Source organism: Mixophyes fleayi, chromosome 6 (assembly GCF_038048845.1).
Source record: "Mixophyes fleayi isolate aMixFle1 chromosome 6, aMixFle1.hap1, whole genome shotgun sequence".
Taxonomy (NCBI): Eukaryota; Metazoa; Chordata; class Amphibia; order Anura; family Limnodynastidae; genus Mixophyes; species Mixophyes fleayi.
In genome coordinates, this window is record NC_134407.1 from 68,712,684 (window position 1) to 68,740,259 (window position 27,576).

Sequence of the window (27,576 nt, forward strand, 5' to 3'; positions counted from 1 at the left end):
CTTTGTTTTATCTTGGAAGTCTAATAATCTGCAAAGTTAATGTGTAGAGAATTCTACTAAAATAGCCTTTTATGTGCTTCCTCAAGTGCATTTTTTTAATTTAATGTGTAGCTTAAAGGTAAATTGTGATGTCTATCTAAAGTAAAAAGTGCTAAGTGTGTACAGCTTCAAAAGGCAAACGGTTTTGTTATTGTATCTATTTAACTGTTAATTATATTCAGTTTTCTATCTTTCATTAAACTGTCGACACTCTATCATCCTGTGCATGATTCAAAATTGAAATAGGATTTCCCTTTATGTTGAAAATTAAATCTTGGTTCATGATGGTATTGGCATGTGATTGCAGTTTTCAACCAACTGGTTTTGTCACACTAGTTAACAAATCTCTATTACAAATTGTTTGTTTCATTTTCTTAGAATTCTAAGATGTTTATTAATACAATTTTTTCGTTGAGGTGCTACCAACCAGTGGATACATTTTCAAATATGAGAAAAAAAGGAAAGAACTGCATCTGAATAAGGTGCACTATGTACTACTTTTAGTTTTACTTAACTACGCATATGTCAGACATTAAGTTTTAAATCCCCTTATTTCACATTTTCCACTTGTATAAAAAAAGCAGCAAAATATAAGTTTTGCTATTTTTACTTTGATTAATACAAATGTAAGATCTAATAATCTGTTCCGAGTTTGCCTGTGGTGTCAAGTATATCTGGAAGCGCTTCAATCAGCTGGAGAGAATAGACACAGACAAGTTCTGTATGCATGAAATATTCTCTGTTTACTGATACAAAGATACAAGATTTTATAGCCTTCTGTATATATGAATCCTATGGGATGCGCTGCGGATTAACTATCTCACGTATTCTTGAGGTGTTTAACTTTCTCCCCTTTCTCAGGCCAGATGTGCCAATTAGAAAATACAAAAAAATTCAGCGCTGGATGACCGGAGCTAATACACTGGAGACTGAAGCCGCAATATTGAAATAAAAAACAATATTTAACAATAAAATAAAACAGTATACCATTTGTACAATGGAAAAAAAAATATATATATATGTATTAATAACATATGATATTTCAAGTAAATAGGTGCATGGCATTCATAGTATTATACAATCAATCTGATGATATCTATTAGAATTCTCCGACATGCAGTATTTAATAGAGAAATTGCACGGGATCCAAATTTTATCTCTTCATAAATATGAATAATGAGAAATAGGTACAAACCACTGATTGTCAGAAAGATGATGTAGAACGTTAAAATTGATAAGTTTCATGCGTTAGTCAGCAATAGATCTTCTTTATACCGTAATGAGCGGGATTTTCCAACAATGATAATTATTTCTCCTGTCACCGTATAACGGAGAAATAGCCAAATAATCTGGACTATTAACCCAACAATAGACCGGTTATACCACTTATAGCAAATGGCACAAGTATTGGTTTTCTCAAAGTTTGCTGCTTCAGTGTTTTTAGACCATTTAGTAAGATGTTGCTATGGTATACTGAAGTAAAATTAAAAGCATTTTATAAGTGTCAAAGATTTTTATTGACAATTACATTAAGTTTATGCAAAGAGTCAATATTTGCAGTGTCGACCCTTCCTTTTGGAGACCTCTGCAATTTGCCCTGGCATACTGTAAATCAACTTCTGGGCCACATACTGACTGATGGCCACCAGAATTTGTGGGTTTTTGTTTGTCCACCCGCCTCTTGAGGATTGACCACAAGTTGCCAATGGGATTAAGGTTTGGGAAGTTTCCTGGCCATGAACCCAAATTTTCAATGTTTTGATCCCCGAGCCACTTAACACTTTTAAACAACAAAAATTGAGATTTAGCTGAAATATTCTTCTGCCAGTAACATCAGCTGAGATTCTTCTTTATCTATACGTTGGAACCACATGAAGAACTAATAAAAATGACAGCAGTGGGATTTGAACCAACGCCTCCGAAGAGACTAGAGTCTAAATCCATCACCTTAGACCTCACGGCCACGAGAGAAAAATCTGTAAAATGCTAAATTACATGCGATAACCACAAATCAGAAAAAGGTTGAATAAAGTGCTGCAGCGATAAAGTTGATTACAAATATTTACATTTTAATGGAGTTGCTATTTGTTCATTTCAACTGAATACCACAAAAATTTAGAGACAAGATCCAAACGTCTTATTTTGGCATCAGTGGGATTCAAAGACATACCTTCAAAAAAACACAAGCAAAAATTCAATCCCTTACACCAATGAGCCATGCTGCCACCTTTGCTTTTCTATTTGTATGAAAAGTTGATAACATGATGAAATGTTAGTAATGATGGTGCCTGGCGGTATATACATCACACTAAAATAATTTTAGTTTCTCTTCACTGTTTTCAAATCACTTTATTTAGAAATATTTTAAACCGGATTGAGGAGTGTCTTCGACACATGACTAAAGTTGCGATTTAGCTGAAATATACTTCCGCCGGTAACACCAGCTGGATTTCTTCTTTATCTATACCAGTGTTTCTCAACTCCAGTCCTCAGGACCCCTAACAGTGCATGTTTTCCATATCTCCTTGCTTAAGCACAGGTGTATTCATTACTGACTGACACATTCTAACAGATCCACAGGTGGTATAATTATTTCCCTTGTCACCTGGAAAGCAAGCACTGTTAGGGGTCGTGAGGACTGGAGTTGAGAAACACTGATCTTCACGCTTGAACGACAACTATACCGATGTCTGCACCTTCTCTTGGATCTAACCAAAATGGCAGCAGTGGGATTTGAACCCACACCTCCGACGAGACTGGAGCCTTAATCCAGCGCCTTAGACTGCTCGGCCATGCTACCACTCATGATCTCTCTTTCGTGAGCTCTAAGATCTGACAATCAGAACAACAAAGCCTATAAATTCTGCATTTGAAAGCTGCATTTCAAAAAAAAGTGTTAGGAGAAAAATCTGTAAAATGCTAAATTACATGCGATAACCACAAATCAGAAAAAGGTTGATTAAAGTGCTAAAATTTCTCATTTCAGATTTTGCTGAAATATTCTTCCGCCGGTAACATCAGCTGAGTTTCTTCTTTATCTATATGTTGGAAACACATGAAGAATTAATAAAAATGGCAGCAGTGGGATTTGAACCCTCGCCTCCGAAGAGACTGGAGCCTTAATCCAGCGCTTTAGAACACTCGGCCATGCTACCACTCATGATCTCTCTTTCGTGAGCTCTAAGATCTGACAATCAGAATAAGAATTTGAAAGCTGAGTATCTTCTTTATCAATACGTTGGAACCACATGAAGAACTAATAAAAATGGCAGCAGTGGGATTTGAACCCACGCCTCCGAAGAGACTGGAGCCTAAATCCAGCGCCTTAGACCGCTCGGCCATGCTACCACTCATAAGCTTGTTTTTGTGAGCTCTAAGATCTGAAAAATGTCAATCAGATCAACAAAGCCTACAAATTCTGCATTTGAAAGCTGCATTTCCAAAAAAAATGTCAGGAAAAAAATCCGTAAAATGCTAAATTACATGCGATAACCAGAAATCAGAAAAAGGTTGAATAAAGTGCTTAAGCGATAAAGTTGATTACAAATATTTACATTTTAATTGAGTTGCTATTTGTTCATTTCAACTGAATACCACAAAAATTTAGAGACAAGATCCAAACGTCTTATTTTGGCATCAGTGGGATTCAAAGACATACCTTCAAAAAAACACAAGCAAAAATTCAATCCCTTACACCAATGAGCCATGCTGCCACCTTTGCTTTTCTATTTGTATGAAAAGTTGATAACATGATGAAATGTTAGTTATGATGGTGCCTGGCGGTATATACATCACACTAAAATAATTTTCGTTTCTCTTCACTGTTTTCAAATCACTTTATTTAGAAATATTTTAAACCGGTTTGAGGAGTGTCTTCGACACATGACTAAAGTTGCGATTTAGCTAAAATATACTTCCACCGCTAACACCAGCTGGATTTCATCCTTATCTATACCAGTGTTTCTCAACTCCAGTCCTCAGGACCCCTAACAGTGCATGTTTTCCATATCTCCTTGCTTAAGCACAGGTGTATTCATAACTGACTGACACATTCTAACAGATCTACAGGTGGTATAATTATTTCCCTTGTCACCTGGAAAGCAAGCACTGTTAAGGGTCCTGAGGACTGGAGTTGAGAAACACTGATCTTCACGCTTGAACGACATCCATACCGATGTCTGCACCTTCTCTTGGATCTAACGAAAATGGCAGCAGTGGGATTTGAACCCACGCCTCCGAAGAGACTGGAGCCAGCGCCTTAGACCGCTCGGCCATGCTACCACTCATGATCTCTCTTTCGTGAGCTCTAAGATCTGACAATTAGAACAACAAAGCCTACAAATCCTGCATTTGAAAGCTGAGTATCTTCTTTATCTATACGTTGGAACCACATGAAGAACTAATAAAAATTGCAGCAGTGGGATTTGAACCCACGCCTCCGAAGAGACTGGAGCCTAAATCCAGCGCCTTAGACCGCTCGGCCATGCTACCACTCATAAGCTTGTTTTTGTGAGCTCTAAGATCTGAAAAATGTCAATCAGATCAACAAAGCCTACAAATTCTGCATTTGAAAGCTGCATTTCCAAAAAAAATGTCAGGAAAAAAATCCGTAAAATGCTAAATTACATGCGATAACCAGAAATCAGAAAAAGGTTGAATAAAGTGCTTAAGCGATAAAGTTGATTACAAATATTTACATTTTAATTGAGTTGCTATTTGTTCATTTCAACTGAATACCACAAAAATTTAGAGACAAGATCCAAACGTCTTATTTTGGCATCAGTGGGATTCAAAGACATACCTTCAAAAAAACACAAGCAAAAATTCAATCCCTTACACCAATGAGCCATGCTGCCACCTTTGCTTTTCTATTTGTATGAAAAGTTGATAACATGATGAAATGTTAGTTATGATGGTGCCTGGCGGTATATACATCACACTAAAATAATTTTCGTTTCTCTTCACTGTTTTCAAATCACTTTATTTAGAAATATTTTAAACCGGTTTGAGGAGTGTCTTCGACACATGACTAAAGTTGCGATTTAGCTAAAATATACTTCCACCGCTAACACCAGCTGGATTTCATCCTTATCTATACCAGTGTTTCTCAACTCCAGTCCTCAGGACCCCTAACAGTGCATGTTTTCCATATCTCCTTGCTTAAGCACAGGTGTATTCATAACTGACTGACACATTCTAACAGATCTACAGGTGGTATAATTATTTCCCTTGTCACCTGGAAAGCAAGCACTGTTAAGGGTCCTGAGGACTGGAGTTGAGAAACACTGATCTTCACGCTTGAACGACATCTATACCGATGTCTGCACCTTCTCTTGGATCTAACGAAAATGGCAGCAGTGGGATTTGAACCCACGCCTCCGAAGAGACTGGAGCCAGCGCCTTAGACCGCTCGGCCATGCTACCACTCATGATCTCTCTTTCGTGAGCTCTAAGATCTGACAATTAGAACAACAAAGCCTACAAATCCTGCATTTGAAAGCTGAGTATCTTCTTTATCTATACGTTGGAACCACATGAAGAACTAATAAAAATTGCAGCAGTGGGATTTGAACCCACGCCTCCGAAGAGACTGGAGCCTAAATCCAGCGCCTTAGACTGCTCGGCCATTCTACCACTCATGAGCTTGCTTTCGTGAGCTCTAAGATCTGAAAAATGTCAATCAGATCAACAAAGCCTACAAATTCTGCATTTGAAAGCTGCATTTCAAAAAAAAATGTTAGGAGAAAAATCCGTAAAATGCTAAATTACATGCGATAACCACAAATCAGAAAAAGGTTGAATAAAGTGCTTAAGCGATAAAGTTGATTACAAATATTTACATTTTAATTGAGTTGCTATTTGTTCATTTCAACTGAATACCACAAAAATTTAGAGACAAGATCCAAACGTCTTATTTTGGCATCAGTAGGATTCAAAGACATACCTTCAAAAAAACACAAGCAAAAATTCAATCCCTTACACCAATGAGCCATGCTGCTACCTTTGCTTTTCTATTTGTATGAAAAGTTGATAACATGATGAAATGTTAGTTATGATGGTGCCTGGCGGTATATACATCACACTAAAATAATTTCCGTTTCTCTTCACTGTTTTCAAATCACTTTATTTAGAAATATTTTAAACCGGTTTGAGGAATGTCTTCGACACATGACTAAAGTTGCGATTTAGCTAAAATATACTTCCACAGGTAACACCAGCTGGATTTCTCAACTCCATTCCTCAGGACCCCTAACAGTGCATGTTTTCCATATCTCCTTGCTTAAGCACAGGTGTATTCATAACTGACTGACACATTCTAACAGATCTACAGGTGGTATAATTATTTCCCTTGTCACCTGGAAAGCAAGCACTGTTAAGGGTCCTGAGGACTGGAGTTGAGAAACACTGATCTTCACACTTGAACGACATCTATACCGATGTCTGCACCTTCTCTTGGATCTAACAAAAATGGCAGCAGTGGGATTTGAACCCACGCCTCCGAAGAGACTGGAGCCTTAATCCAGCGCCTTAGACCGCTCGGCCATGCTACCACTCATGATCTCTCTTTCGTGAGCTCTAAGATCTGACAATCAGAACAACAAAGCCTATAAATTCTGCATTTGAAAGCTGAGTATCTTCTTTATCTATACGTTGGAACCACATGAAGAACTAATAAAAATGGCAGCAGTGGGATTTGACCCCACGCCTCCAAAGAGACTGGAGCCTAAATCCAGCACCTTAGACCGCTCGGCCATGCTACCACTCATGAGCTTGCTTTCGTGAGCTCTAAGATCTGAAAAATGTCAATCAGATCAACAAAGCCTACAAATTCTGCATTTGAAAGCTGCATTTCAAAAAAAAATGTCAGGAGAAAAATCCGTAAAATGCTAAATTACATGCGATAACCACAAATCAGAAAAAGGTTGAATAAAGTGCTGCAGCGATAAAGTTGATTACAAATATTTACATTTTAATTGAGTTGCTATTTGTTCATTTCAACTGAATACCACAAAAATTTAGAGACAAGATCCAAACGTCTTATTTTGGCATCAGTGGGATTCAAAGACATACCTTCAAAAAAACACAAGCAAAAATTCAATCCCTTACACCAATGAGCCATGCTGCCACCTTTGCTTTTCTATTTGTATGAAAAGTTGATAACATGATGAAATGTTAGTTATGATGGTGCCTGGCGGTATATACATCACACTAAAATAATTTTCGTTTCTCTTCACTGTTTTCAAATCACTTTATTTAGAAATATTTTAAACCGGTTTGAGGAGTGTCTTCGACACATGACTAAAGTTGCGATTTAGCTAAAATATACTTCCACCGCTAACACCAGCTGGATTTCATCCTTATCTATACCAGTGTTTCTCAACTCCAGTCCTCAGGACCCCTAACAGTGCATGTTTTCCATATCTCCTTGCTTAAGCACAGGTGTATTCATAACTGACTGACACATTCTAACAGATCTACAGGTGGTATAATTATTTCCCTTGTCACCTGGAAAGCAAGCACTGTTAAGGGTCCTGAGGACTGGAGTTGAGAAACACTGATCTTCACGCTTGAACGACATCTATACCGATGTCTGCACCTTCTCTTGGATCTAACGAAAATGGCAGCAGTGGGAATTGAACCCACGCCTCCGAAGAGACTGGAGCCAGCGCCTTAGACCGCTCGGCCATGCTACCACTCATGATCTCTCTTTCGTGAGCTCTAAGATCTGACAATTAGAACAAAAAAGCCTACAAATTCTGCATTTGAAGGCTGAGTATCTTCTTTATCTATACGTTGGAACCACATGAAGAACTAATAAAAATGGCAGCAGTGGGATTTGAACCCACGCCTCCGATTGAGACTGGAGCCTTAATCCAGCGCCTTAGACCGCTCGGCCATGCTACTACTCATGATCTCTCTTTCGTGAGCTCTAAGATCTGACAATCAGAACAACAAAGCCTACAAATCCTGCATTTGAAAGCTGAGTATCTTCTTTATCTATACGTTGGAACCACATGAAGAACTAATAAAAATTGCAGCAGTGGGATTTGAACCCACGCCTCCGAAGAGACTGGAGCCTAAATCCAGCGCCTTAGACTGCTCGGCCATTCTACCACTCATGAGCTTGCTTTCGTGAGCTCTAAGATCTGAAAAATGTCAATCAGATCAACAAAGCCTACAAATTCTGCATTTGAAAGCTGCATTTCAAAAAAAAATGTTAGGAGAAAAATCCGTAAAATGCTAAATTACATGCGATAACCACAAATCAGAAAAAGGTTGAATAAAGTGCTGCAGCGATAAAGTTGATTACAAATATTTACATTTTAATTGAGTTGCTATTTGTTCATTTCAACTGAATACCACAAAAATTTAGAGACAAGATCCAAACGTCTTATTTTGGCATCAGTGGGATTCAAAGACATACCTTCAAAAAAACACAAGCAAAAATTCAATCCCTTACACCAATGAGCCATGCTGCCACCTTTGCTTTTCTATTTGTATGAAAAGTTGATAACATGATGAAATGTTAGTTATGATGGTGCCTGGCGGTATATACATCACACTAAAATAATTTTCGTTTCTCTTCACTGTTTTCAAATCACTTTATTTAGAAATATTTTAAACCGGTTTGAGGAGTGTCTTCGACACATGACTAAAGTTGCGATTTAGCTAAAATATACTTCCACCGCTAACACCAGCTGGATTTCATCCTTATCTATACCAGTGTTTCTCAACTCCAGTCCTCAGGACCCCTAACAGTGCATGTTTTCCATATCTCCTTGCTTAAGCACAGGTGTATTCATAACTGACTGACACATTCTAACAGATCTACAGGTGGTATAATTATTTCCCTTGTCACCTGGAAAGCAAGCACTGTTAAGGGTCCTGAGGACTGGAGTTGAGAAACACTGATCTTCACGCTTGAACGACATCTATACCGATGTCTGCACCTTCTCTTGGATCTAACGAAAATGGCAGCAGTGGGATTTGAACCCACGCCTCCGAAGAGACTGGAGCCAGCGCCTTAGACCGCTCGGCCATGCTACCACTCATGATCTCTCTTTCGTGAGCTCTAAGATCTGACAATTAGAACAAAAAAGCCTACAAATTCTGCATTTGAAAGCTGAGTATCTTCTTTATCTATACGTTGGAACCACATGAAGAACTAATAAAAATGGCAGCAGTGGGATTTGAACCCACGCCTCCGATTGAGACTGGAGCCTTAATCCAGCGCCTTAGACCGCTCGGCCATGCTACTACGCATGATCTCTCTTTCGTGAGCTCTAAGATCTGACAATCAGAACAACAAAGCCTACAAATCCTGCATTTGAAAGCTGAGTATCTTCTTTATCTATACGTTGGAACCACATGAAGAACTAATAAAAATTGCAGCAGTGGGATTTGAACCCACGCCTCCGAAGAGACTGGAGCCTAAACCTAGCGCCTTAGACTGCTCGGCCATTCTACCACTCATGAGCTTGCTTTCGTGAGCTCTAAGATCTGAAAAATGTCAATCAGATCAACAAAGCCTACAAATTCTGCATTTGAAAGCTGCATTTCAAAAAAAAATGTTAGGAGAAAAATCCGTAAAATGCTAAATTACATGCGATAACCACAAATCAGAAAAAGGTTGAATAAAGTGCTTAAGCGATAAAGTTGATTACAAATATTTACATTTTAATTGAGTTGCTATTTGTTCATTTCAACTGAATACCACAAAAATTTAGAGACAAGATCCAAACGTCTTATTTTGGCATCAGTAGGATTCAAAGACATACCTTCAAAAAAACACAAGCAAAAATTCAATCCCTTACACCAATGAGCCATGCTGCTACCTTTGCTTTTCTATTTGTATGAAAAGTTGATAACATGATGAAATGTTAGTTATGATGGTGCCTGGCGGTATATACATCACACTAAAATAATTTCCGTTTCTCTTCACTGTTTTCAAATCACTTTATTTAGAAATATTTTAAACCGGTTTGAGGAATGTCTTCGACACATGACTAAAGTTGCGATTTAGCTAAAATATACTTCCACAGGTAACACCAGCTGGATTTCTCAACTCCATTCCTCAGGACCCCTAACAGTGCATGTTTTCCATATCTCCTTGCTTAAGCACAGGTGTATTCATAACTGACTGACACATTCTAACAGATCTACAGGTGGTATAATTATTTCCCTTGTCACCTGGAAAGCAAGCACTGTTAAGGGTCCTGAGGACTGGAGTTGAGAAACACTGATCTTCACACTTGAACGACATCTATACCGATGTCTGCACCTTCTCTTGGATCTAACGAAAATGGCAGCAGTGGGATTTGAACCCACGCCTCCGAAGAGACTGGAGCCTTAATCCAGCGCCTTAGACCGCTCGGCCATGCTACCACTCATGATCTCTCTTTCGTGAGCTCTAAGATCTGACAATCAGAACAACAAAGCCTATAAATTCTGCATTTGAAAGCTGAGTATCTTCTTTATCTATACGTTGGAACCACATGAAGAACTAATAAAAATTGCAGCAGTGGGATTTGAACCCACGCCTCCGAAGAGACTGGAGCCTAAACCTAGCGCCTTAGACTGCTCGGCCATTCTACCACTCATGAGCTTGCTTTCGTGAGCTCTAAGATCTGAAAAATGTCAATCAGATCAACAAAGCCTACAAATTCTGCATTTGAAAGCTGCATTTCAAAAAAAAATGTTAGGAGAAAAATCCGTAAAATGCTAAATTACATGCGATAACCACAAATCAGAAAAAGGTTGAATAAAGTGCTTAAGCGATAAAGTTGATTACAAATATTTACATTTTAATTGAGTTGCTATTTGTTCATTTCAACTGAATACCACAAAAATTTAGAGACAAGATCCAAACGTCTTATTTTGGCATCAGTAGGATTCAAAGACATACCTTCAAAAAAACACAAGCAAAAATTCAATCCCTTACACCAATGAGCCATGCTGCCACCTTTGCTTTTCTATTTGTATGAAAAGTTGATAACATGATGAAATGTTAGTTATGATGGTGCCTGGCGGTATATACATCACACTAAAATAATTTCCGTTTCTCTTCACTGTTTTTAAATCACTTTATTTAGAAATATTTTAAACCGGTTTCAGGAATGTCTTCGACACATGACTAAAGTTGCGATTTAGCTAAAATATACTTCCACAGGTAACACCAGCTGGATTTCTCAACTCCAGTCTTCAGGACCCCTAACAGTGCATGTTTTCCATATCTCCTTGCTTAAGCACAGGTGTATTCATAACTGACTGACACATTCTAACAGATCTACAGGTGGTATAATTATTTCCCTTGTCACCTGGAAAGCAAGCACTGTTAAGGGTCCTGAGGACTGGAGTTGAGAAACACTGATCTTCACGCTTGAACGACATCTATACCGATCTCTGCACCTTCTCTTGGATCTAACGAAAATGGCAGCAGTGGGATTTGAACCCACGCCTCCGAAGAGACTGGAGCCAGCGCCTTAGACCGCTCGGCCATGCTACCACTCATGATCTCTCTTTCGTGAGCTCTAAGATCTGACAATCAGAACAACAAAGCCTATAAATTCTGCATTTGAAAGCTGAGTATCTTCTTTATCTATACGTTGGAACCACATGAAGAACTAATAAAAATGGCAGCAGTGGGATTTGAACCCACGCCTCCGAAGAGACTGGAGCCTTAATCCAGCGCCTTAGACCGCTCGGCCATGCTACCACTCATGATCTCTCTTTCGTGAGCTCTAAGATCTGACAATCAGAACAACAAAGAATATAAATTCTGCATTTGAAAGCTGAGTATCTTCTTTATCTATACGTTGGAACCACATGAAGAACTAATAAAAATGGCAGCAGTGGGATTTGAACCCACGCTTTCGAAGGGACTGGAGCCTAAATCCAGCACCTTAGACCGCTCGGCCATGCTACCACTCATGAGCTTGCTTTCGTGAGCTCTAAGATCTGAAAAATGTCAATCAGATCAACAAAGCCTACAAATTCTGCATTTGTTTGAAAGCTGCATTTCAAAAAAAAATGTCAGGAGAAAAATCGGTAAAATGCTAAATTACATGCGATAACCACAAATCAGAAAAAGGTTGAATAAAGTGCTGCAGCGATAAAGTTGATTACAAATATTTACATTTTAATTGAGTTGCTATTTGTTCATTTCAACTGAATACCACAAAAATTTAGAGACAAGATCCAAACGTCTTATTTTGGCATCAGTGGGATTTAAAGACATACCTTCAAAAAAACACAAGCAAAAATTCAATCCCTTACACCAATGAGCCATGCTGCCACCTTTGCTTTTCTATTTGTATGAAAAGTTGATAACATGATGAAATGTTAGTTATGATGGTGCCTGGCGGTATATACATCACACTAAAATAATTTCCGTTTCTCTTCACTGTTTTCAAATCACTTTATTTAGAAATATTTTAAACCAGTTTGAGGAATGTCTTCGACACATGACTAAAGTTGCGATTTAGCTAAAATATACTTCCACAGGTAACACCAGCTGGATTTCTCAACTCCAGTCCTCATGACCCCTAACAGTGCATGTTTTCCATATCTCCTTGCTTAAGCACAGGTGTATTCATAACTGACTGACACATTCTAACAGATCTACAGGTGGTATAATTATTTCCCTTGTCACCTGGAAAGCAAGCACTGTTAAGGGTCCTGAGGACTGGAGTTGAGAAACACTGATCTTCACGCTTGAACGACATCTATACCGATGTCTGCACCTTCTCTTGGATCTAACGAAAATGGCAGCAGTGGGATTTGAACCCACGCCTCCGAAGAGACTGGAGCCTTAATCCAGCGCCTTAGACCGCTCGGCCATGCTACCACTCATGATCTCTCTTTCGTGAGCTCTAAGATCTGACAATCAGAACAACAAAGCCTATAAATTCTGCATTTGAAAGCTGAGTATCTTCTTTATCTATACGTTGGAACCACATGAAGAACTAATAAAAATGGCAGCAGTGGGATTTGAACCCACGCCTCCGAAGAGACTGGAGCCTAAATCCAGCGCCTTAGACCGCTCGGCCATGCTACCACTCATGAGCTTGCTTTCGTGAGCTCTAAGATCTGAAAAATGTCAATCAGATCAACAAAGCCTACAAATTCTGCATTTGAAAGCTGCATTTCAAAAAAAAATGTTAGGAGAAAAATCCGTAAAATGCTAAATTACATGCGATAACCACAAATCAGAAAAAGGTTGAATAAAGTGCTTAAGCGATAAAGTTGATTACAAATATTTACATTTTAATTGAGTTGCTATTTGTTCATTTCAACTGAATACCACAAAAATTTAGAGACAAGATCCAAACGTCTTATTTTGGCATCAGTAGGATTCAAAGACATACCTTCAAAAAAACACAAGCAAAAATTCAATCCCTTACACCAATGAGCCATGCTGCTACCTTTGCTTTTCTATTTGTATGAAAAGTTGATAACATGATGAAATGTTAGTTATGATGGTGCCTGGCGGTATATACATCACACTAAAATAATTTCCGTTTCTCTTCACTGTTTTCAAATCACTTTATTTAGAAATATTTTAAACCAGTTTGAGGAATGTCTTCGACACATGACTAAAGTTGCGATTTAGCTAAAATATACTTCCACAGGTAACACCAGCTGGATTTCTCAACTCTAGTCCTCAGGACCCCTAACAGTGCATGTTTTCCATATCTCCTTGCTTAAGCACAGGTGTATTCATAACTGACTGACACATTCTAACAGATCTACAGGTGGTATAATTATTTCCCTTGTCACCTGGAAAGCAAGCACTGTTAAGGGTCCTGAGGACTGGAGTTGAGAAACACTGATCTTCACGCTTGAACGACATCTATACCGATGTCTGCACCTTCTCTTGGATCTAACGAAAATGGCAGCAGTGGGATTTGAACCCACGCCTCCGAAGAGACTGGAGCCTTAATCCAGCACCTTAGACCGCTCGGCCATGCTACCACTCATGATCTCTCTTTCGTGAGCTCTAAGATCTGACAATCAGAACAACAAAGCCTATAAATTCTGCATTTGAAAGCTGAGTATCTTCTTTATCTATACGTTGGAACCACATGAAGAACTAATAAAAATTGCAGCAGTGGGATTTGAACCCACGCCTCCGAAGAGACTGGAGCCTAAATCCAGCGCCTTAGACTGTTCGGCCATTCTACCACTCATGAGCTTGCTTTCGTGAGCTCTAAGATCTGAAAAATGTCAATCAGATCAACAAAGCCTACAAATTCTGCATTTGAAAGCTGCATTTCAAAAAAAAATGTTAGGGGAAAAATCCGTAAAATGCTAAATTACATGTGATAACCACAAATCAGAAAAAGGTTGAATAAAGTGCTGCAGCGATAAAGTTGATTACAAATATTTACATTTTAATTGAGTTGCTATTTGTTCATTTCAACTGAATACCACAAAAATTTAGAGACAAGATCCAAACGTCTTATTTTGGCATCAGTGGGATTCAAAGACATACCTTCAAAAAAACACAAGCAAAAATTCAATCCCTTACACCAATGAGCCATGCTGCCACCTTTGCTTTTCTATTTGTATGAAAAGTTGATAACATGATGAAATGTTAGTTATGATGGTGCCTGGCGGTATATACATCACACTAAAATAATTTCCGTTTCTCTTCACTGTTTTCAAATCACTTTATTTAGAAATATTTTAAACCAGTTTGAGGAATGTCTTCGACACATGACTAAAGTTGCGATTTAGCTAAAATATACTTCCACAGGTAACACCAGCTGGATTTCTCAACTCCAGTCCTCAGGACCCCTAACAGTGCATGTTTTCCATATCTCCTTTCTTAAGCACAGGTGTATTCATAACTGACTGACACATTCTAACAGATCTACAGGTGGTATAATTATTTCCCTTGTCACCTGGAAAGCAAGCACTGTTAAGGGTCCTGAGGACTGGAGTTGAGAAACACTGATCTTCACGCTTGAACGACATCTATACCGATGTCTGCACCTTCTCTTGGATCTAACGAAAATGGCAGCAGTGGGATTTGAACCCACGCCTCTGAAGAGACTGGAGCCTTAATCCAGCGCCTTAGACCGCTCGGCCATGCTAACACTCATGTTCTCTCTTTCGTGAGCTCTAAGATCTGACAATCAGAACAACAAAGCCTATAAATTCTGCATTTGAAAGCTGAGTATCTTCTTTATCTATACGTTGGAACCACATGAAGAACTAATAAAAATGGCAGCAGTGGGATTTGAACCCACGCCTCCAAAGAGACTGGAGCCTAAATCCAGCGCCTTAGACCGCTCGGCCATGCTACCACTCATGAGCTTGGTTTCGTGAGCTCTAAGATCTGAAAAATGTCAATCAGATCAACAAAGCCTACAAATTCTGCATTTGAAAGCTGCATTTCAAAAAAAAATGTCAGGAGAAAAATCCGTAAAATGCTAAATTACATGCGATAACCACAAATCAGAAAAAGGTTGAATAAAGTGCTGCAGCGATAAAGTTGATTACAAATATTTACATTTTAATTGAGTTGCTATTTGTTCATTTCAACTGAATACCACAAAAATTTAGAGACAAGATCCAAACGTCTTATTTTGGCATCAGTGGGATTCAAAGACATACCTTCAAAAAAACACAAGCAAAAATTCAATCCCTTACACCAATGAGCCATGCTGCCACCTTTGCTTTTCTATTTATATGAAAAGTTGATAACATGATGAAATGTTAGTTATGATGGTGCCTGGCGGTATATACATCACACTAAAATAATTTCCGTTTCTCTTCACTGTTTTCAAATCACTTTATTTAGAAATATTTTAAACCAGTTTGAGGAATGTCTTCGACACATGACTAAAGTTGCGATTTAGCTAAAATATACTTCCACAGGTAACACCAGCTGGATTTCTCAACTCCAGTCCTCAGGACCCCTAACAGTGCATGTTTTCCATATCTCCTTGCTTAAGCACAGGTGTATTCATAACTGACTGACACATTCTAACAGATCTACAGGTGGTATAATTATTTCCCTTGTCACCTGGAAAGCAAGCACTGTTAAGGGTCCTGAGGACTGGAGTTGAGAAACACTGATCTTCACGCTTGAACGACATCCATACCGATGTCTGCACCTTCTCTTGGATCTAAAGGTTGAATAAAGTGCTGCAGCGATAAAGTTGATTACAAATATTTACATTTTAATTGAGTTGCTATTTGTTCATTTCAACTGAATACCACAAAAATTTAGAGACAAGATCCAAACGTCTTATTTTGGCATCAGTGGGATTCAAAGACATACCTTCAAAAAAACACAAGCAAAAATTCAATCCCTTACACCAATGAGCCATGCTGCCACCTTTGCTTTTCTATTTGTATGAAAAGTTGATAACATGATGAAATGTTAGTTATGATGGTGCCTGGCGGTATATACATCACACTAAAATAATTTCCGTTTCTCTTCACTGTTTTCAAATCACTTTATTTAGAAATATTTTAAACCAGTTTGAGGAATGTCTTCGACACATGACTAAAGTTGCGATTTAGCTAAAATATACTTCCACAGGTAACACCAGCTGGATTTCTCAACTCCAGTCCTCAGGACCCCTAACAGTGCATGTTTTCCATATCTCCTTGCTTAAGCACAGGTGTATTCATAACTGACTGACACATTCTAACAGATCTACAGGTGGTATAATTATTTCCCTTGTCACCTGGAAAGCAAGCACTGTTAAGGGTCCTGAGGACTGGAGTTGAGAAACACTGATCTTCACGCTTGAACGACATCCATACCGATGTCTGCACCTTCTCTTGGATCTAACGAAAATGGCAGCAGTGGGATTTGAACCCACGCCTCCGAAGAGACTGGAGCCTTAATCCAGCGCCTTAGACCGCTCGGCCATGCTACCACTCATGATCTCTCTTTCGTGAGCTCTAAGATCTGACAATCAGAACAACAAAGCCTATAAATTCTGCATTTGAAAGCTGAGTATCTTCTTTATCTATACGTTGGAACCACATGAAGAACTAATAAAAATGGCAGCAGTGGGATTTGAACCCACGCCTCCGAAGAGACTGGAGCCTAAATCCAGCGCCTTAGACCGCTCGGCCATGCTACCACTCATGAGCTTGCTTTCGTGAGCTCTAAGATCTGAAAAATGTCAATCAGATCAACAAAGCCTACAAATTCTGCATTTGAAAGCTGCATTTCAAAAAAAAATGTCAGGAGAAAAATCCGTAAAATGCTAAATTACATGCGATAACCACAAATCAGAAAAAGGTTGAATAAAGTGCTGCAGCGATAAAGTTGATTACAAATATTTACATTTTAATTGAGTTGCTATTTGTTCATTTCAACTGAATACCACAAAAATTTAGAGACAAGATCCAAACGTCTTATTTTGGCATCAGTGGGATTCAAAGACATACCTTCAAAAAAACACAAGCAAAAATTCAATCCCTTACACCAATGAGCCATGCTGCCACCTTTGCTTTTCTATTTATATGAAAAGTTGATAACATGATGAAATGTTAGTTATGATGGTGCCTGGCGGTATATACATCACACTAAAATAATTTCCGTTTCTCTTCACTGTTTTCAAATCACTTTATTTAGAAATATTTTAAACCAGTTTGAGGAATGTCTTCGACACATGACTAAAGTTGCGATTTAGCTAAAATATACTTCCACAGGTAACACCAGCTGGATTTCTCAACTCCAGTCCTCAGGACCCCTAACAGTGCATGTTTTCCATATCTCCTTGCTTAAGCACAGGTGTATTCATAACTGACTGACACATTCTAACAGATCTACAGGTGGTATAATTATTTCCCTTGTCACCTGGAAAGCAAGCACTGTTAAGGGTCCTGAGGACTGGAGTTGAGAAACACTGATCTTCACGCTTGAACGACATCCATACCGATGTCTGCACCTTCTCTTGGATCTAACGAAAATGGCAGCAGTGGGATTTGAACCCACGCCTCCGAAGAGACTGGAGCCTTAATCCAGCGCCTTAGACCGCTCGGCCATGCTACCACTCATGATCTCTCTTTCGTGAGCTCTAAGATCTGACAATCAGAACAACAAAGCCTATAAATTCTGCATTTGAAAGCTGAGTATCTTCTTTATCTATACGTTGGAACCACATGAAGAACTAATAAAAATGGCAGCAGTGGGATTTGAACCCACGCCTCCGAAGAGACTGGAGCCTAAATCCAGCGCCTTAGAACGCTCGGCCATGCTACCACTCATGAGCTTGCTTTCGTGAGCTCTAAGATCTGAAAAATGTCAATCAGATCAACAAAGCCTACAAATTCTGCATTTGAAAGCTGCATTTCAAAAAAAAATGTCAGGAGAAAAATCCGTAAAATGCTAAATTACATGCGATAACCACAAATCAGAAAAAGGTTAAATAAAGTGCTGCAGCGATAAAGTTGATTACAAATATTTACATTTTAATTGAGTTGCTATTTGTTCATTTCAACTGAATACCACAAAAATTTAGAGACAAGATCCAAACGTCTTATTTTGGCATCAGTGGGATTCAAAGACATACCTTCAAAAAAACACAAGCAAAAATTCAATCCCTTACACCAATGAGCCATGCTGCCACCTTTGCTTTTCTATTTGTATGAAAAGTTGATAACATGATGAAATGTTAGTTATGATGGTGCCTGGCGGTATATACATCACACTAAAATAATTTCCGTTTCTCTTCACTGTTTTCAAATCACTTTATTTAGAAATATTTTAAACCGGTTTGAGGAATGTCTTCGACACATGACTAAAGTTGCGATTTAGCTAAAATATACTTCCACAGGTAACACCAGCTGGATTTCTCAACTCCAGTCCTCAGGACCCCTAACAGTGCATGTTTTCCATATCTCCTTGCTTAAGCACAGGTGTATTCATAACTGACTGACACATTCTAACAGATCTACAGGTGGTATAATTATTTCCCTTGTCACCTGGAAAGCAAGCACTGTTAAGGGTCCTGAGGACTGGAGTTGAGAAACACTGATCTTCACGCTTGAACGACATCTATACCGATGTCTGCACCTTCTCTTGGATCTAAAGGTTGAATAAAGTGCTGCAGCGATAAAGTTGATTACAAATATTTACATTTTAATTGAGTTGCTATTTGTTCATTTCAACTGAATACCACAAAAATTTAGAGACAAGATCCAAACGTCTTATTTTGGCATCAGTGGGATTCAAAGACATACCTTCAAAAAAACACAAGCAAAAATTCAATCCCTTACACCAATGAGCCATGCTGCCACCTTTGCTTTTCTATTTGTATGAAAAGTTGATAACATGATGAAATGTTAGTTATGATGGTGCCTGGCGGTATATACATCACACTAAAATAATTTCCGTTTCTCTTCACTGTTTTCAAATCACTTTATTTAGAAATATTTTAAACCAGTTTGAGGAATGTCTTCGACACATGACTAAAGTTGCGATTTAGCTAAAATATACTTCCACAGGTAACACCAGCTGGATTTCTCAACTCCAGTCCTCAGGACCCCTAACAGTGCATGTTTTCCATATCTCCTTGCTTAAGCACAGGTGTATTCATAACTGACTGACACATTCTAACAGATCTACAGGTGGTATAATTATTTCCCTTGTCACCTGGAAAGCAAGCACTGTTAAGGGTCCTGAGGACTGGAGTTGAGAAACACTGATCTTCACGCTTGAACGACATCTATACCGATGTCTGCACCTTCTCTTGGATCTAAAGGTTGAATAAAGTGCTGCAGCGATAAAGTTGATTACAAATATTTACATTTTAATTGAGTTGCTATTTGTTCATTTCAACTGAATACCACAAAAATTTAGAGACAAGATCCAAACGTCTTATTTTGGCATCAGTGGGATTCAAAGACATACCTTCAAAAAAACACAAGCAAAAATTCAATCCCTTACACCAATGAGCCATGCTGCCACCTTTGCTTTTCTATTTGTATGAAAAGTTGATAACATGATGAAATGTTAGTTATGATGGTGCCTGGCGGTATATACATCACACTAAAATAATTTCCGTTTCTCTTCACTGTTTTCAAATCACTTTATTTAGAAATATTTTAAACCAGTTTGAGGAATGTCTTCGACACATGACTAAAGTTGCGATTTAGCTAAAATATACTTCCACAGGTAACACCAGCTGGATTTCTCAACTCCAGTCCTCAGGACCCCTAACAGTGCATGTTTTCCATATCTCCTTGCTTAAGCACAGGTGTATTCATAACTGACTGACACATTCTAACAGATCTACAGGTGGTATAATTATTTCCCTTGTCACCTGGAAAGCAAGCACTGTTAAGGGTCCTGAGGACTGGAGTTGAGAAACACTGATCTTCACGCTTGAACGACATCCATACCGATGTCTGCACCTTCTCTTGGATCTAACGAAAATGGCAGCAGTGGGATTTGAACCCACGCCTCCGAAGAGACTGGAGCCTTAATCCAGCGCCTTAGACCGCTCGGCCATGCTACCACTCATGATCTCTCTTTCGTGAGCTCTAAGATCTGACAATCAGAACAACAAAGCCTATAAATTCTGCATTTGAAAGCTGAGTATCTTCTTTATCTATACGTTGGAACCACATGAAGAACTAATAAAAATGGCAGCAGTGGGATTTGAACCCACGCCTCCGAAGAGACTGGAGCCTAAATCCAGCGCCTTAGACCGCTCGGCCATGCTACCACTCATGAGCTTGCTTTCGTGAGCTCTAAGATCTGAAAAATGTCAATCAGATCAACAAAGCCTACAAATTCTGCATTTGAAAGCTGCATTTCAAAAAAAAATGTCAGGAGAAAAATCCGTAAAATGCTAAATTACATGCGATAACCACAAATCAGAAAAAGGTTAAATAAAGTGCTGCAGCGATAAAGTTGATTACAAATATTTACATTTTAATTGAGTTGCTATTTGTTCATTTCAACTGAATACCACAAAAATTTAGAGACAAGATCCAAACGTCTTATTTTGGCATCAGTGGGATTCAAAGACATACCTTCAAAAAAACACAAGCAAAAATTCAATCCCTTACACCAATGAGCCATGCTGCCACCTTTGCTTTTCTATTTGTATGAAAAGTTGATAACATGATGAAATGTTAGTTATGATGGTGCCTGGCGGTATATACATCACACTAAAATAATTTCCGTTTCTCTTCACTGTTTTCAAATCACTTTATTTAGAAATATTTTAAACCGGTTTGAGGAATGTCTTCGACACATGACTAAAGTTGCGATTTAGCTAAAATATACTTCCACAGGTAACACCAGCTGGATTTCTCAACTCCAGTCCTCAGGACCCCTAACAGTGCATGTTTTCCATATCTCCTTGCTTAAGCACAGGTGTATTCATAACTGACTGACACATTCTAACAGATCTACAGGTGGTATAATTATTTCCCTTGTCACCTGGAAAGCAAGCACTGTTAAGGGTCCTGAGGACTGGAGTTGAGAAACACTGATCTTCACGCTTGAACGACATCTATACCGATGTCTGCACCTTCTCTTGGATCTAAAGGTTGAATAAAGTGCTGCAGCGATAAAGTTGATTACAAATATTTACATTTTAATTGAGTTGCTATTTGTTCATTTCAACTGAATACCACAAAAATTTAGAGACAAGATCCAAACGTCTTATTTTGGCATCAGTGGGATTCAAAGACATACCTTCAAAAAAACACAAGCAAAAATTCAATCCCTTACACCAATGAGCCATGCTGCCACCTTTGCTTTTCTATTTGTATGAAAAGTTGATAACATGATGAAATGTTAGTTATGATGGTGCCTGGCGGTATATACATCACACTAAAATAATTTCCGTTTCTCTTCACTGTTTTCAAATCACTTTATTTAGAAATATTTTAAACCAGTTTGAGGAATGTCTTCGACACATGACTAAAGTTGCGATTTAGCTAAAATATACTTCCACAGGTAACACCAGCTGGATTTCTCAACTCCAGTCCTCAGGACCCCTAACAGTGCATGTTTTCCATATCTCCTTGCTTAAGCACAGGTGTATTCATAACTGACTGACACATTCTAACAGATCTACAGGTGGTATAATTATTTCCCTTGTCACCTGGAAAGCAAGCACTGTTAAGGGTCCTGAGGACTGGAGTTGAGAAACACTGATCTTCACGCTTGAACGACATCTATACCGATGTCTGCACCTTCTCTTGGATCTAACGAAAATGGCAGCAGTGGGATTTGAACCCACGCCTCCGAAGAGACTGGAGCCTTAATCCAGCGCCTTAGACCGCTCGGCCATGCTACCACTCATGATCTCTCTTTCGTGAGCTCTAAGATCTGACAATCAGAACAACAAAGCCTATAAATTCTGCATTTGAAAGCTGAGTATCTTCTTTATCTATACGTTGGAACCACATGAAGAACTAATAAAAATGGCAGCAGTGGGATTTGAACCCACGCCTCCGAAGAGACTGGAGCCTAAATCCAGCGCCTTAGACCGCTCAGCCATGCTACCACTCATGAGTTTGCTTTCGTGAGCTCTAAGATCTGAAAAATGTCAATCAGATCAACAAAGCCTACAAATTCTGCATTTGAAAGCTGCATTTCAAAAAAAAATGTCAGGAGAAAAATCCGTAAAATGCTAAATTACATGCGATAACCACAAATCAGAAAAAGGTTGAATAAAGTGCTGCAGCGATAAAGTTGATTACAAATATTTACATTTTAATTGAGTTGCTATTTGTTCATTTCAACTGAATACCACAAAAATTTAGAGACAAGATCCAAACGTCTTATTTTGGCATCAGTGGGATTCAAAGACATACCTTCAAAAAAACACAAGCAAAAATTCAATCCCTTACACCAATGAGCCATGCTGCCACCTTTGCTTTTCTATTTGTATGAAAAGTTGATAACATGATGAAATGTTAGTTATGATGGTGCCTGGCGGTATATACATCACACTAAAATAATTTCCGTTTCTCTTCACTGTTTTCAAATCACTTTATTTAGAAATATTTTAAACCGGTTTGAGGAATGTCTTCGACACATGACTAAAGTTGCGATTTAGCTAAAATATACTTCCACAGGTAACACCAGCTGGATTTCTCAACTCCAGTCCTCAGGACCCCTAACAGTGCATGTTTTCCATATCTCCTTGCTTAAGCACAGGTGTATTCATAACTGACTGACACATTCTAACAGATCTACAGGTGGTATAATTATTTCCCTTGTCACCTGGAAAGCAAGCACTGTTAAGGGTCCTGAGGACTGGAGTTGAGAAACACTGATCTTCACGCTTGAACGACATCTATACCGATGTCTGCACCTTCTCTTGGATCTAAAGGTTGAATAAAGTGCTGCAGCGATAAAGTTGATTACAAATATTTACATTTTAATTGAGTTGCTATTTGTTCATTTCAACTGAATACCACAAAAATTTAGAGACAAGATCCAAACGTCTTATTTTGGCATCAGTGGGATTCAAAGACATACCTTCAAAAAAACACAAGCAAAAATTCAATCCCTTACACCAATGAGCCATGCTGCCACCTTTGCTTTTCTATTTGTATGAAAAGTTGATAACATGATGAAATGTTAGTTATGATGGTGCCTGGCGGTATATACATCACACTAAAATAATTTTCGTTTCTCTTCACTGTTTTCAAATCACTTTATTTAGAAATATTTTAAACCGGTTTGAGGAATGTCTTCGACACATGACTAAAGTTGCGATTTAGCTAAAATATACTTCCACAGGTAACACCAGCTGGATTTCTCAACTCCAGTCCTCAGGACCCCTAACAGTGCATGTTTTCCATATCTCCTTGCTTAAGCACAGGTGTATTCATAACTGACTGACACATTCTAACAGATCTACAGGTGGTATAATTATTTCCCTTGTCACCTGGAAAGCAAGCACTGTTAAGGGTCCTGAGGACTGGAGTTGAGAAACACTGATCTTCACGCTTGAACGACATCCATACCGATGTCTGCACCTTCTCTTGGATCTAACGAAAATGGCAGCAGTGGGATTTGAACCCACGCCTCCGAAGAGACTGGAGCCTTAATCCAGCGCCTTAGACCGCTCGGCCATGCTACCACTCATGATCTCTCTTTCGTGAGCTCTAAGATCTGACAATCAGAACAACAAAGCCTATAAATTCTGCATTTGAAAGCTGAGTATCTTCTTTATCTATACGTTGGAACCACATGAAGAACTAATAAAAATGGCAGCAGTGGGATTTGAACCCACGCCTCCAAAGAGACTGGAGCCTAAATCCAGCGCCTTAGACCGCTCGGCCATGCTACCACTCATGAGCTTGCTTTCGTGAGCTCTAAGATCTGAAAAATGTCAATCAGATCAACAAAGCCTACAAATTCTGCATTTGAAAGCTGCATTTCAAAAAAAAATGTCAGGAGAAAAATCCGTAAAATGCTAAATTACATGCGATAACCACAAATCAGAAAAAGGTTGAATAAAGTGCTGCAGCGATAAAGTTGATTACAAATATTTACATTTTAATTGAGTTGCTATTTGTTCATTTCAACTGAATACCACAAAAATTTAGAGACAAGATCCAAACGTCTTATTTTGGCATCAGTGGGATTCAAAGACATACCTTCAAAAAAACACAAGCAAAAATTCAATCCCTTACACCAATGAGCCATGCTGCCACCTTTGCTTTTCTATTTATATGAAAAGTTGATAACATGATGAAATGTTAGTTATGATGGTGCCTGGCGGTATATACATCACACTAAAATAATTTCCGTTTCTCTTCACTGTTTTCAAATCACTTTATTTAGAAATATTTTAAACCAGTTTGAGGAATGTCTTCGACACATGACTAAAGTTGCGATTTAGCTAAAATATACTTCCACAGGTAACACCAGCTGGATTTCTCAACTCCAGTCCTCAGGACCCCTAACAGTGCATGTTTTCCATATCTCCTTGCTTAAGCACAGGTGTATTCATAACTGACTGACACATTCTAACAGATCTACAGGTGGTATAATTATTTCCCTTGTCACCTGGAAAGCAAGCACTGTTAAGGGTCCTGAGGACTGGAGTTGAGAAACACTGATCTTCACGCTTGAACGACATCCATACCGATGTCTGCACCTTCTCTTGGATCTAACGAAAATGGCAGCAGTGGGATTTGAACCCACGCCTCCGAAGAGACTGGAGCCTTAATCCAGCGCCTTAGACCGCTCGGCCATGCTACCACTCATGATCTCTCTTTCGTGAGCTCTAAGATCTGACAATCAGAACAACAAAGCCTATAAATTCTGCATTTGAAAGCTGAGTATCTTCTTTATCTATACGTTGGAACCACATGAAGAACTAATAAAAATGGCAGCAGTGGGATTTGAACCCACGCCTCCGAAGAGACTGGAGCCTAAATCCAGCGCCTTAGACCGCTCGGCCATGCTACCACTCATGAGCTTGCTTTCGTGAGCTCTAAGATCTGAAAAATGTCAATCAGATCAACAAAGCCTACAAATTCTGCATTTGAAAGCTGCATTTCAAAAAAAAATGTCAGGAGAAAAATCCGTAAAATGCTAAATTACATGCGATAACCACAAATCAGAAAAAGGTTAAATAAAGTGCTGCAGCGATAAAGTTGATTACAAATATTTACATTTTAATTGAGTTGCTATTTGTTCATTTCAACTGAATACCACAAAAATTTAGAGACAAGATCCAAACGTCTTATTTTGGCATCAGTGGGATTCAAAGACATACCTTCAAAAAAACACAAGCAAAAATTCAATCCCTTACACCAATGAGCCATGCTGCCACCTTTGCTTTTCTATTTGTATGAAAAGTTGATAACATGATGAAATGTTAGTTATGATGGTGCCTGGCGGTATATACATCACACTAAAATAATTTCCGTTTCTCTTCACTGTTTTCAAATCACTTTATTTAGAAATATTTTAAACCGGTTTGAGGAATGTCTTCGACACATGACTAAAGTTGCGATTTAGCTAAAATATACTTCCACAGGTAACACCAGCTGGATTTCTCAACTCCAGTCCTCAGGACCCCTAACAGTGCATGTTTTCCATATCTCCTTGCTTAAGCACAGGTGTATTCATAACTGACTGACACATTCTAACAGATCTACAGGTGGTATAATTATTTCCCTTGTCACCTGGAAAGCAAGCACTGTTAAGGGTCCTGAGGACTGGAGTTGAGAAACACTGATCTTCACGCTTGAACGACATCTATACCGATGTCTGCACCTTCTCTTGGATCTAAAGGTTGAATAAAGTGCTGCAGCGATAAAGTTGATTACAAATATTTACATTTTAATTGAGTTGCTATTTGTTCATTTCAACTGAATACCACAAAAATTTAGAGACAAGATCCAAACGTCTTATTTTGGCATCAGTGGGATTCAAAGACATACCTTCAAAAAAACACAAGCAAAAATTCAATCCCTTACACCAATGAGCCATGCTGCCACCTTTGCTTTTCTATTTGTATGAAAAGTTGATAACATGATGAAATGTTAGTTATGATGGTGCCTGGCGGTATATACATCACACTAAAATAATTTCCGTTTCTCTTCACTGTTTTCAAATCACTTTATTTAGAAATATTTTAAACCAGTTTGAGGAATGTCTTCGACACATGACTAAAGTTGCAATTTAGCTAAAATATACTTCCACAGGTAACACCAGCTGGATTTCTCAACTCCAGTCCTCAGGACCCCTAACAGTGCATGTTTTCCATATCTCCTTGCTTAAGCACAGGTGTATTCATAACTGACTGACACATTCTAACAGATCTACAGGTGGTATAATTATTTCCCTTGTCACCTGGAAAGCAAGCACTGTTAAGGGTCCTGAGGACTGGAGTTGAGAAACACTGATCTTCACGCTTGAACGACATCTATACCGATGTCTGCACCTTCTCTTGGATCTAACGAAAATGGCAGCAGTGGGATTTGAACCCACGCCTCCGAAGAGACTGGAGCCTTAATCCAGCGCCTTAGACCGCTCGGCCATGCTACCACTCATGATCTCTCTTTCGTGAGCTCTAAGATCTGACAATCAGAACAACAAAGCCTATAAATTCTGCATTTGAAAGCTGAGTATCTTCTTTATCTATACGTTGGAACCACATGAAGAACTAATAAAAATGGCAGCAGTGGGATTTGAACCCACGCCTCCGAAGAGACTGGAGCCTTAATCCAGCGCCTTAGACCGCTCGGCCATGCTACCACTCATGAGCTTGCTTTCGTGAGCTCTAAGATCTGAAAAATGTCAATCAGATCAACAAAGCCTACAAATTCTGCATTTGAAAGCTGCATTTCAAAAAAAAATGTCAGGAGAAAAATCCGTAAAATGCTAAATTACATGCGATAACCACAAATCAGAAACAGGTTGAATAAAGTGCTGCAGCGATAAAGTTGATTACAAATATTTACATTTTAATTGAGTTGCTATTTGTTCATTTCAACTGAATACCACAAAAATTTAGAGACAAGATCCAAACGTCTTATTTTGGCATCAGTGGGATTCAAAGACATACCTTCAAA

At 38.7% G+C, this 27,576-nt stretch overlaps 29 non-coding genes across 29 annotated transcripts; all 29 read right to left on the minus strand.

Moving 5' to 3' along the window:
* Window positions 1–2,757: 2,757 nt before the first annotated feature.
* Window positions 2,758–2,839, minus strand: TRNAL-AAG (transfer RNA leucine (anticodon AAG)). Its single transcript has one exon. It is a non-coding gene; the product is annotated as a tRNA-Leu (tRNA).
* Window positions 2,840–3,305: 466 nt separating this feature from the next.
* TRNAL-UAG (transfer RNA leucine (anticodon UAG)) lies at window positions 3,306–3,387 on the minus strand. The gene has a single exon. It is a non-coding gene; the product is annotated as a tRNA-Leu (tRNA).
* Window positions 3,388–4,448: 1,061 nt separating this feature from the next.
* Window positions 4,449–4,530, minus strand: TRNAL-UAG (transfer RNA leucine (anticodon UAG)). Its single transcript has one exon. It is a non-coding gene; the product is annotated as a tRNA-Leu (tRNA).
* Window positions 4,531–6,508: 1,978 nt separating this feature from the next.
* Window positions 6,509–6,590, minus strand: TRNAL-AAG (transfer RNA leucine (anticodon AAG)). Its single transcript has one exon. It is a non-coding gene; the product is annotated as a tRNA-Leu (tRNA).
* A 128-nt stretch (window positions 6,591–6,718) lies between these two features.
* TRNAL-UAG (transfer RNA leucine (anticodon UAG)) lies at window positions 6,719–6,800 on the minus strand. Its single transcript has one exon. It is a non-coding gene; the product is annotated as a tRNA-Leu (tRNA).
* Window positions 6,801–7,861: 1,061 nt separating this feature from the next.
* TRNAL-AAG (transfer RNA leucine (anticodon AAG)) lies at window positions 7,862–7,944 on the minus strand. Its single transcript has one exon. It is a non-coding gene; the product is annotated as a tRNA-Leu (tRNA).
* A 1,271-nt stretch (window positions 7,945–9,215) lies between these two features.
* Window positions 9,216–9,298, minus strand: TRNAL-AAG (transfer RNA leucine (anticodon AAG)). The gene has a single exon. It is a non-coding gene; the product is annotated as a tRNA-Leu (tRNA).
* Window positions 9,299–10,343: 1,045 nt separating this feature from the next.
* TRNAL-AAG (transfer RNA leucine (anticodon AAG)) lies at window positions 10,344–10,425 on the minus strand. Its single transcript has one exon. It is a non-coding gene; the product is annotated as a tRNA-Leu (tRNA).
* A 1,248-nt stretch (window positions 10,426–11,673) lies between these two features.
* On the minus strand, window positions 11,674–11,755 carry TRNAL-AAG (transfer RNA leucine (anticodon AAG)). Its single transcript has one exon. It is a non-coding gene; the product is annotated as a tRNA-Leu (tRNA).
* Window positions 11,756–11,883: 128 nt separating this feature from the next.
* TRNAL-UAG (transfer RNA leucine (anticodon UAG)) lies at window positions 11,884–11,965 on the minus strand. Its single transcript has one exon. It is a non-coding gene; the product is annotated as a tRNA-Leu (tRNA).
* Window positions 11,966–12,804: 839 nt separating this feature from the next.
* On the minus strand, window positions 12,805–12,886 carry TRNAL-AAG (transfer RNA leucine (anticodon AAG)). The gene has a single exon. It is a non-coding gene; the product is annotated as a tRNA-Leu (tRNA).
* Window positions 12,887–13,014: 128 nt separating this feature from the next.
* On the minus strand, window positions 13,015–13,096 carry TRNAL-UAG (transfer RNA leucine (anticodon UAG)). The gene has a single exon. It is a non-coding gene; the product is annotated as a tRNA-Leu (tRNA).
* An 835-nt stretch (window positions 13,097–13,931) lies between these two features.
* TRNAL-AAG (transfer RNA leucine (anticodon AAG)) lies at window positions 13,932–14,013 on the minus strand. Its single transcript has one exon. It is a non-coding gene; the product is annotated as a tRNA-Leu (tRNA).
* A 1,045-nt stretch (window positions 14,014–15,058) lies between these two features.
* On the minus strand, window positions 15,059–15,140 carry TRNAL-AAG (transfer RNA leucine (anticodon AAG)). Its single transcript has one exon. It is a non-coding gene; the product is annotated as a tRNA-Leu (tRNA).
* Window positions 15,141–15,268: 128 nt separating this feature from the next.
* TRNAL-UAG (transfer RNA leucine (anticodon UAG)) lies at window positions 15,269–15,350 on the minus strand. The gene has a single exon. It is a non-coding gene; the product is annotated as a tRNA-Leu (tRNA).
* A 1,505-nt stretch (window positions 15,351–16,855) lies between these two features.
* TRNAL-AAG (transfer RNA leucine (anticodon AAG)) lies at window positions 16,856–16,937 on the minus strand. The gene has a single exon. It is a non-coding gene; the product is annotated as a tRNA-Leu (tRNA).
* Window positions 16,938–17,065: 128 nt separating this feature from the next.
* Window positions 17,066–17,147, minus strand: TRNAL-UAG (transfer RNA leucine (anticodon UAG)). Its single transcript has one exon. It is a non-coding gene; the product is annotated as a tRNA-Leu (tRNA).
* Window positions 17,148–17,982: 835 nt separating this feature from the next.
* Window positions 17,983–18,064, minus strand: TRNAL-AAG (transfer RNA leucine (anticodon AAG)). The gene has a single exon. It is a non-coding gene; the product is annotated as a tRNA-Leu (tRNA).
* Window positions 18,065–18,192: 128 nt separating this feature from the next.
* On the minus strand, window positions 18,193–18,274 carry TRNAL-UAG (transfer RNA leucine (anticodon UAG)). Its single transcript has one exon. It is a non-coding gene; the product is annotated as a tRNA-Leu (tRNA).
* A 2,175-nt stretch (window positions 18,275–20,449) lies between these two features.
* Window positions 20,450–20,531, minus strand: TRNAL-AAG (transfer RNA leucine (anticodon AAG)). The gene has a single exon. It is a non-coding gene; the product is annotated as a tRNA-Leu (tRNA).
* Window positions 20,532–20,659: 128 nt separating this feature from the next.
* TRNAL-UAG (transfer RNA leucine (anticodon UAG)) lies at window positions 20,660–20,741 on the minus strand. Its single transcript has one exon. It is a non-coding gene; the product is annotated as a tRNA-Leu (tRNA).
* A 1,505-nt stretch (window positions 20,742–22,246) lies between these two features.
* On the minus strand, window positions 22,247–22,328 carry TRNAL-AAG (transfer RNA leucine (anticodon AAG)). The gene has a single exon. It is a non-coding gene; the product is annotated as a tRNA-Leu (tRNA).
* Window positions 22,329–22,456: 128 nt separating this feature from the next.
* TRNAL-UAG (transfer RNA leucine (anticodon UAG)) lies at window positions 22,457–22,538 on the minus strand. Its single transcript has one exon. It is a non-coding gene; the product is annotated as a tRNA-Leu (tRNA).
* A 1,505-nt stretch (window positions 22,539–24,043) lies between these two features.
* Window positions 24,044–24,125, minus strand: TRNAL-AAG (transfer RNA leucine (anticodon AAG)). The gene has a single exon. It is a non-coding gene; the product is annotated as a tRNA-Leu (tRNA).
* Window positions 24,126–24,253: 128 nt separating this feature from the next.
* Window positions 24,254–24,335, minus strand: TRNAL-UAG (transfer RNA leucine (anticodon UAG)). The gene has a single exon. It is a non-coding gene; the product is annotated as a tRNA-Leu (tRNA).
* An 835-nt stretch (window positions 24,336–25,170) lies between these two features.
* TRNAL-AAG (transfer RNA leucine (anticodon AAG)) lies at window positions 25,171–25,252 on the minus strand. Its single transcript has one exon. It is a non-coding gene; the product is annotated as a tRNA-Leu (tRNA).
* Window positions 25,253–25,380: 128 nt separating this feature from the next.
* Window positions 25,381–25,462, minus strand: TRNAL-UAG (transfer RNA leucine (anticodon UAG)). The gene has a single exon. It is a non-coding gene; the product is annotated as a tRNA-Leu (tRNA).
* A 1,505-nt stretch (window positions 25,463–26,967) lies between these two features.
* Window positions 26,968–27,049, minus strand: TRNAL-AAG (transfer RNA leucine (anticodon AAG)). Its single transcript has one exon. It is a non-coding gene; the product is annotated as a tRNA-Leu (tRNA).
* Window positions 27,050–27,177: 128 nt separating this feature from the next.
* On the minus strand, window positions 27,178–27,259 carry TRNAL-AAG (transfer RNA leucine (anticodon AAG)). Its single transcript has one exon. It is a non-coding gene; the product is annotated as a tRNA-Leu (tRNA).
* Window positions 27,260–27,576: the final 317 nt, after the last annotated feature.